At 35.8% G+C, this 10,155-nt stretch overlaps 1 protein-coding gene across 2 annotated transcripts in view; it reads right to left on the reverse strand.

Annotated features, from left to right (window-relative positions):
• The window catches only part of srrm3 (serine/arginine repetitive matrix 3), a 50,130-nt gene extending 40,105 nt beyond the window's left edge, over positions 1-10,025 (reverse strand). For both annotated transcript variants that reach the window (XM_065251147.1, XM_065251146.1), the window contains exon 1: positions 9,879-10,025. The gene's annotated coding sequence lies outside the window, so the exon portion shown is untranslated. The remainder of the gene's footprint in view (positions 1-9,878) is intronic.
• Positions 10,026-10,155: the final 130 nt, after the last annotated feature.

Consider the following 10,155-nt stretch of genomic DNA (forward strand, 5'->3'; position numbering starts at 1 on the left):
ATTTCAAAAAATTTAGGCCATTTTTTGTATGTGTATATATATATATATATATATATATATATATATATATATATATATATATATATATATATATATATATATATATATTTATATATATATATTTATATGTATATATATTTTTATTTTATTTTATTTTTTTGCCGTATGGGCCGTCCCTTTACAACCCTGATAGAATTAATCTAACACAAACTAAAGACTGAGCAAACACATACAGTACATGCATGGGATCAGGCAAAAATAATTGATCTCTTTCAATTTTAAAGTATATTTTATATTTATGCTGAAATATCCTCAGTTTTGTGCTTTAACTCTCATATAACTGATATGAAAAGCTCTGGGCAGGGTTAAATAAACTCTAGGCTACATATCTATAGGACTGAGTGTAACTGTGTAATGTGCATTTAACTGTGATTTACTCTGTGTAAGATCTTGAGATGTTAGTGTTTGTATCCCATCCTTTCAATAAACCCTGAATGACACATTCACTGAGACACTATCACTGTGACTAATACAGAAATATAAACATATACAGCAGAATATCAAATTCAATGTGTAAGAGAAGAAAAGACAGAGAGTGAGAAACCGAAAGTGAAAGCGAGAGAGAGAAAAAAAATGAAAATCAATGAGGCAGAAGATAGAAAAGGAATAGAGCGGAAAGATAAGAAAGCAAATGAAGAATATTTGCTGATTGTTTTCTAACTTGCTGTATGTTAATACAGAGTTTAAATCATGAGGAATCACATTTTCCTTTATTTTTGACAAAAAAATAAAATAAAAGCTGGGGTCTGATGTGAACAATGAAGGGTCTGATATCATTTTAATTCTGAAGAGGACCAAAAAAAGAACTGGGTCCTCTTTTGAGTCCACTATAGTCCTTTCTCACAGTAACCGGAAATACGTAATCGTCGTGTAAGCGGAGTTCCTGTCAAGCGTCAACACACTAGAAAAACATAAACCCGGGCAAGTTTAAAATGGATTAAAAAGTCCACACAACTTAGTTAACGGATTTGCCAAATATTACATTTGCTGATGTGACACGACTAATGGAGGAAAACTTTTTTCATGAAGAATTTGACCATAAATTTCTAGGTAAGTAGAGAGCGAGTCTAACTGTTACTGAACTGTTAACTAAAACGACACATTATAAGTCTCGCCGAATAGCCTGAATCCACTTCTGTATACCTTCACCATCAACAGAGAATTGATGGAACAGATACGGCTTTTTACATTGCCTTGACTGCGGAGGAAGTAAATTTCCGCGACGATTGCGTATTTCCGGTCATAAATACGGAAGTTGTGAGAAAGGTCTATATTGTGAACACCAAAAGGACTGAGATCACATTCAGCTAGTTTCTTTTCTGGTTCACTTTAAGTGAACTGGGTTTGGTAATTTTAAAATAAACTATATGTAAAAACACCCTAAGATGCTGCTACACCCCTGGACCCATGAACACAGCATATGTGTGAGAGCCAATGGAAGAGCAACAGAAATAGGGCAGGAAAGAGAGAGAGAGAGAGAGAGAGAGAGAGAGAGAGAGAGAGAGAGAGAGAGAGAGAGAGAGAGACGTTCCGAAGATGAGGGTCACCTCTGTATGGCTTTACAAAGAATGATGAACACAGAAAAAATGTGCAGCTCAAAGAGCTTTCAGTTCTCCTCTAATGAAACATTCATCAGCAAAATAAAAATAAATCACAAAGAAAATGATCTGACAGCCTTGACTTGATCAGACATGAACCTCGAGTGTGATTGGTCGTATTACACAGACAGGCTCCACCCACATTATTATATGGATCTAGATGTTTATAAGTGCCTCAGCTCTTTTGATATCACGGCCATTTACTAATACATTTATAAAATCAAGCGTTAAAGACACTATGAACTAAATGAATAACTGTATTGACATTAACTAACACTAATACATAAATGAATACATGTTGAGAAACTATATGTTTGTTCATGCCAATGCATTTACCAATGTTTACTAATACAACCTTATTATAAAGTGTTACCAATATGTTTATAGGATTGTTTTGAAAAATGATGAGCTTTCAATGCAATTAAATAAATAATAAAACAAAAAATGTAGACTACATTATTACATATAGATCAGGTTACGCTGCATCAAAGGTTTCTTTTTATTCACTGTTTTTGCAGTGTTGATCATTACAGCCATAAATGCTTCCCTTTATGTCTGTATATTCTATAAGAATTTGGCGTATAAAGGTTTAGATGTTTAATTGATGTAAATGATGATGATTAAAGTATAAAGAATAGATGAAAAAATTGCTGCATGACGCCCCTGGCAAATATCGCAGGTCCTTTAACTGATACAGAGTTTGGATTTTTAAGAATCATTAAGTGAACTGCTGCTGAAGACGTCCATTTTTGTGTATCCATGGCAACAGCAGGATTTATTTTCATCATGTTCTGAGAGTTTCTGACTGGAAGTTCAAGGATGATCAGAGTTTTTGACAGCACATGATGATGCCAATGTACACTCTAAAAAACAAACGGTGCTATATAGCACCAAAACAGTTGCTTTGGATCGTAACGATAGAAGAACCATTTTTAGTGCCATATAGCACCGGTGAAGAACCAGTGAAGCACCAGTGAAGCACCTGTGTAGAACCATATAGTGCTATGTAGAACCATATGTGGTGCTATATGGCCCCTATATGGTTCTACACTGGTGCTTCACTGGTGCTTCACTGGTGCTTCACTGGTGCTTCACTGGTTCTTCACCGGTGCTATATGGCACTAAAATGGTTCTTCTATCGTTACGATCCAAAGCAATTGTTTTGGTGCTATATAGCACCGTTTGTTTTTTTAGAGTGTAAGGTGAAATAAAGGACAGTGATGATCATTGAGATCATGTTAATGACCTTTGAGGTGGAACCTCATCTTATACCTGATGACATTATTTGAACGCATGTTCCACATATGAAGACAGGGAGAGATTGAGTGATGATAAAGAGAGAGAAGCTGATAGAGAGATCCATCAACAGACAGGTGAAGCATTTGACAGCTTATTTCCAGTAGCACTCGCTTCGACCCTTAACATCTGTGAAGCGGAAAACAAAGAGAAAGAGAGAGAGATTGCACACATTGTATGCAGCCTTATTTGAAATGCTTTGGGAATACGGATGTACAGTTTTTGTCATGCAAATAAAGCACGCTTACAAATTGGACACAAGAGAGAGTCAAAGAGAGACAGAAAGAAAGACTTGATTAACATCCATTCATACAGATAACAGCATACGGATATAAACCCAATAAAAGGGTCATGTCTGTCACATATAAGCTCCACCCACCCAGACTAGAAAAGCAAATAAACTCTTGAACATCCTTTATTTGATAAATGATGGTTTTATTCTGTCATGTTGTGATGCTGATGAGATTATATTCACACGCTACGTGTTGTGTCTCAAGCAGCGTCTGCATCGCTATATCATATAAATATAACATCATGAGTCTCGCACAGCTGGTGTGCACTACAGTCCAGAGATGAGAACACAGGTGAAAAACAGAACGTCAACTTGCATGATCAGAAATTTAATGTAAGTTTATTTACATAAATATCATGTGAAAGTTACTGGATTAACTGGCATAAACCAGCCTAAAAATTACTGATCTTTCAGAAAGCTGAATCCTTGATTAAGAAGTTTGGTTAAAAACCAAATCTATGTGAAATCTATAGAAAGCCTAATATTCATGTTATCAACAGGCTGTCTCTCTCTCTCTCTCTCTCTCTCTCTCTCTCTCTCTCTCTCTCTCTCTCTCTCTCTCTCTCTCTCTCAGGGTGGTTGTGTCTGGTTGTGTAAGGGCTCTGGATGTGGAGGCATCCACCATGAAATTTCCCTTGATATTCCACAGCTGAATCTTTCTCTTTCTCACGCACACGACTGCTCTCACCCTTTTTTGCTGTTTAATTGATGCAGGTGGTCGACGGCTCACAGAATACAAATGAAGAGATACAGATGTCGGTCTCTATAATAGAGTTGCGGTGTGAATGAATTTAACAAACCTACTAACTATTGCTTAGTAACAAGCAGTTGTTTTTAAAAGGTAACAGCAACTAAACGCAACATCATACTCTTCTTATTTTTTATTCTCTGAAATACATTTTGTGACAGAAAAAATCACATAATATCCATCACATCCAGATTACTGTGTGATGTGATCTGTGAGTGTATTATGACACACATCACCATTCAGCAGCCTCAGGCAAAAATTCCTCCTTACATCTGCTAAAGGTCACACAATCTTCTCTACACCTCCGACATATGACCACAAATCCTTCTCTACTCTCTCATTTTAACATCAAAGAATGATATACACCGTAGCTTTAACCCTTTGCACAGCCCTTAGTGTGGAAGTGAAAGAATAAGAGTGTGTAAGACAAAAACATCCGAATCCACGAAGCCTCACAAACCAGAACAACAGCAGTACCTGTGTTTCCATTACCCTTTAAATTGTGCAAATTGACATTCCGAATTGAAAATACGGCAAAAACTATATATATATATATATAATTACTTAATATATAAATATTTTTTTCTTAAAATTATACATGCATGTGTGCATATTTATATATAAATAATTATTATACACTGACCTCCCAATGTGTCCGTCTCAAAATATAACTGAGAGAGAACAACATCAGGAGATCAGCATAGCTTGACCTTGACCGTTCCTCATGAATTCTTAAAACAGAAGAAACCAAACAAAAGAAAAATGGAGGAGATATTTGATACTGCTAATGGAAAATAATCAAACTAAAACAAAACAAATGAGAAAAAAAACACAAGAAACTAGACAACCTCATTCATAGCATATTGAATTGTACTTCTCACCCAAGCCTAATGTAAACAAATGTAAAGAGAAGTGGCTTAAATAAATCTGGTTATCAAAAAAATATGTAAAAAAATTTATTACTGCTAAACATCAAACACTTTCGTATCCCATTGAGGGTTTATATTTCTCATTTGCTTGGCACTGAGAGCAGAACATTGAGTATGTGCTCGTTGAATCTGATGCCATCTAAAGTGTGAGATTAAAACTGAATAAACACAACATTTCATGTGCTACACACAACAGGACTCTGAAACAGAAATCAATGAAATGCCAAAACAGTTTTGAACTTTCTCCAATATGTAGCCTACATTTCTGCTACTGCGTTTTTGAAAAATCTGAGCCTCATTCTAGAAAGGACTCTGGAGGGAGTCATTAACTATAAACGCAGGGAAACACGCCAACACACATAATAACCACAAATCTATTCTGAACAGAGCAGATCTCAGATCAGACGTCATTGAGTTTCTGCAGGAAATTACAGGCAATAAGGTAATTGTGTGAGAATCTACTGTAGTGTGTCTGAATGTTTGTGAGTGCATGTGTGTGTGTGTGTGTGTGTGTGTGTGTGTGTGTGTGTGTGTGCGTGCGTGCGTGCGTGCATGTGTGTGTGTGTATGATAGCAGGGATGGACCATGATGATGGGATGCATGGACACATTACAGCTCTGAACAGATAATCACTGCCATTATATAAGAGAGACATACAGAGAACATGACTGACAGAAAAGAACATGCGTGTTTGTGTGTGTCTAACCTTCAAACTATCACTAACACTGTAAACTGGATTCATATTTAGTACTGGAGCTGAAGACCAGACTTGAACTTTAGACATAGTTTTTTTTTACATTGTTGTCCAGAAAAATCTTGAAATATTTTTACAAGACAAATTGACCCAAGCAAATCTTTTGTTTTCCTAAAAATGCATAAAAAATGTAAGACAGTTATGCTTCAAACTAACTTTTTTGAGAAAGTGATAAAGAAAACACAAACTTGTGCTTTGGTCTCTTTCTATATTGACATTGATCTATTTAGCGTCAAAGCTTTTTCAACTGAATGATATTTAGAGTATTTATTATATCTTGTTTCATTATCTTTAGTAAATAAATGTGATGCTGTCTTTTTGCTTAAAAGAAGCTGTTTTTTCGAAAGCAAAGAGTCTGGTCAGAAGTGCAAATATGAGGTCTTAAAGGGATAGTTCACCCAAAAATGAAAATGATTTCATAATTTCCTTGCCCTCATTTCATGACTTTCTTCTGTACTTGCACAGCAACAAAAAAATAAGATATTTTTGTCACATTAGAAAGTCATAGAATGGGTAAATAAATGACTTTGTATTTTGTGTGACCTATCCATTAAAATGATGCTTATAAAGAGTATTCAGCTGAAACAGATCAAATGTGTGTTTTTGATATGAATGATGGTGTGCAGCATATGGCTGTAGTGTGTAATGTTTGCTCCTATTGCATCTGAAATATGAGTCAGTCACCTGATCTCTGTGTGTGTGGGCACACAAACATTTCTATTATTTAGAGGATACGTGTAGATGTACACAACTGAAAAAAACACACACACACCACACACACACACACAGACCACCAATGTGACCTCACTATTATATCTCAATAAGATCTCTACATGATTATGTCTCTGAACAACTCAAATATTTCTCATTAAACTTTTTTATTATTTCAAATTATTTCAAACCTTTCAAATTTTTAGCTTTGCCAATCATAAGGAAAATCAACTTTAATCTCATGTTTCTGTGGTTGATGCTCTTAACAAGGTCATCAAAGCTTAACTGCAGATAGCCAAAATAAATAGAAGATCCCTTGAGATGTTTCAAAGACATACTGAACAGAGAGGACACACACACACACACACACACACACGCACACACACAAATCTTCAGCAGGCGTCCTCTGCTGTCCCATGTGATAAATATATGAGCAATGGTTTCAAACATACTGTATTCATCTTCACTCCTTCATTCCCTCATTTCATCTTTATCATTAATGCCCTTTCATCTGTGCCCTACATCCAGCACAGACCAGAGCAGTCAAACACAGAGCTGACACAATAAAACACATCTGACCACTGACAATGAATGAATCGATCTGTTGGATAAGTCTGAATCAATCTGAAGTGTTTTCAGCTAAGCCTTGTTTAAGTATTAAGTCTGCCTCAGATATTAAGTGGGAGAAATGAAAATAGACAAATTTTTGACATAGGTACAAACAGGGCCTAACATGCCACAATAAAAATTGGCGAGTATATGAAATGTTTATATTTTTATAAATTCTTAGCACAGTGCTAACTGGTGCTGTCGACTTTATGCTGTGCTCCACAGACCAATCGGTGAGTATCACATTAAAGTAATGGGAGAACAAGTCTAGAACAGAGCTGATGAATCGCTCTCACGTTTGGACATCATAATCCAGTCGCTCTGCGCATCGCAGTGGAAAGTCGAACTTCACCAAATATGTAAAAATGATACACAAACATAACAAACTCACGACAGTGGTCGGCGTTTCAATGACGCTTGTATGGTTTGTATGTGAATATACTCATACAGCGTTATATAAAAACAACAGAGCTCCACAGTGTGTCCTTATTTAGACTGCTAGATACTGTAGCACATGTTTTCCTGCTGAGAGTCACAATCTCCATTTAGCATTTAAAAACACACAAAAACACACAGACAGACTGAACACACATACATGTTAAGAAGCCTCCTGAGGTTCAATGTGTGCTTTAGAGGAACGAGAGATAAGAGAATTAGGACAGTAGGAGGACAGATTAGATCAGATGAAACGCAGAAACAGGACAAAAATAAGACAAACTTCAGGACATCTGGATTTAATACAGAAGCCTCTTCTTACAACTGAGAGATTTCATCTGTACATCTGGATACATCAGTGTTCCCCTTCACTGCATGTTGACAGCTTCTTAAATACTTTCATCTATGACCAATTCAGATACTACAAATGTATACAAATCTTCAAGATTTAAAAAAAATCATCAAATCCAGGTATTCATAGAAAACTTGTTTCTACTGTATTTATATGTAAAAGCACCCATGTTTTTATCTGCAGCTCTTAAACTCCTCAGTGCTTTGATCAGGAATTAAAAGGCAGACAAATATCTGGCTTTCAACCGAGACATTCACCACCAATCGACAGACCACAAACTCATTTAAAGTATGAGATGATTATGAATGTTACACAATGAAAATAAAATATATAAAGACATTTGCTTAAAGAGAAATGCACCAGTATGAATTGTACTGCCCTGTAAGTCTTAGAATCATTAATATAATATTAGTAAGTCATTATGCACGGCTGTGTTACAGACATAAGTGATTTCTTAAAGAGATGTGCTATTCCTTTCCTTTTCTAACTGATAAGACTTATAATTGTCATCAGGCATAAGGAATATTTTTGGTTTTGCTGACAAAATTAAATGTTTTACATTCATAGCTATATATTTTGTCACTAAACTTCCTCAAAGTGATTCTGACTTGGATAAAATCCAATCTATATTTAAATCTATATTAGAAAAAATGTAAGAGATATAACCATCTCTCTCTGGGAATGATTGATAAGCAGCTGAAGATGACAAACTCTCCTTCTCTATGTTGGAGCAAACGCTGTTTTCTGAGCAAACTGGATTCATTGACTCATGATGAGTACAGTAGGTGTACAGATCTCAGGTCAGAGTAAATTAAGCACAGACATGCAGAGACCTCCCAGAGATATTAATCCCACATAACAGATCAATCTCATCTCTTTATTTCGTTTTATAATGCAAAACAAACACATGTTATCTGGTTATAGCAACACTTTACACTGTGGATGTTACAAATATGACTTGCCTGTATAATGAATACAACAACTAGGGTTGCAAAAAGGGCGGAAAGTTTCCGGAAACTTTCCATGGAAATTTAATACAGGGAATTTAGGAAATATTCCAAATTGGAAACTTAACAGAGTTTTAAAGAAAATTTAGGGAAATTTATATAAACTTTAACATAAACAAACATAAATCTGATTAAAAATGATAGCTATCCTCATAAATTGAAAATAGTGCTAGCTTAATAGTCCTAGCTTACATTAAGATATCTGATTAACTTCAAGAAATGATCTGTGCATGTTTTGGAAGAATGTTCACTGTTTGTTTAAATTCCCAGTTTATTCCTATTAATTCCCATATATTCCCGTTAATTCTCATGGAAAGTTTAACATCAACAAAATATAAATATCCATATACTATACTTAAATGTTTTAGTAAGCTACATGTTGTATCTTTTGTGATAATACTGTAAACAAGTAAATTCTGCATAGATATCACAACAATTGTTATCAGTTAGGATTAATTCAATAAATAGGCCTATATATAAGTTAGGTGGAGGTGCAATTTCTAACCAGAATAACCATTATTATTAACTTTATTAATATGACGTATTAAACAAAATAATAATAATAATAATAATTAAACTTGAGCTATTTGTAAAATTGATAATGTAATTATTTGGATGGCTATAGCATTAAATCACAATTTCACCATCGTCTTATTAACATTTCGCCACAGCTTGTTATACATAATTTAATTCCTAGAAAAGTAGACAGTCAGCTGATATGATGATGCATTTCATAAATGCAGGAACAATATTATCGATGAACATCGCAGTCAGATCAACGAGTCAATACACGACCATCTGCATCAGATCTGATCTAATCCCGATCCGAGCTTTACATCAACACACGCACATACACACACACACACGCATCAGATCTGAGCTTCACAGAGTATAAAACACACACACACACACACACACAGACAAACACACAATCGGTGTAAAGGACAATAGAAACTGCGGCGCTGCTTCTCCTCCGTGTTTAATCGCATTAGTAGGTTTAAGTACCTCAGACATCATCGCGTTATTATTGTGATATCATCTTTAAAAAACGGCGTTTATTTGAGTTTATAACGGTGATTAATCTTACCGGTTGTTCGTGTGGATGTGGATGAGGTGATCAGGCGGTTCTGCTGCGGTTGTGTTTCGTGTGTTCGGGATCGGGAGCTGTTCCTCCGCCCGCGGTGCTGAACGCTGAACTGCTGGACAGAGACAGACCTGCACCCGAAGCGCATGCGCGTCAGTCGCAGCGCCTCCTTGAGCGCATGCGCGTCAGTCACAGCGCCTCCTAGCGCTCAGGAGTAGGAGCGTCGGTTTACTGCAACCCTGAGATGTTTAAAGGAACATCTTTCCAGTGCAGCTTATCA

This window comes from Paramisgurnus dabryanus, chromosome 5, assembly GCF_030506205.2.
Source record: "Paramisgurnus dabryanus chromosome 5, PD_genome_1.1, whole genome shotgun sequence".
NCBI classification, from domain to species: domain Eukaryota; kingdom Metazoa; phylum Chordata; class Actinopteri; order Cypriniformes; family Cobitidae; genus Paramisgurnus; species Paramisgurnus dabryanus.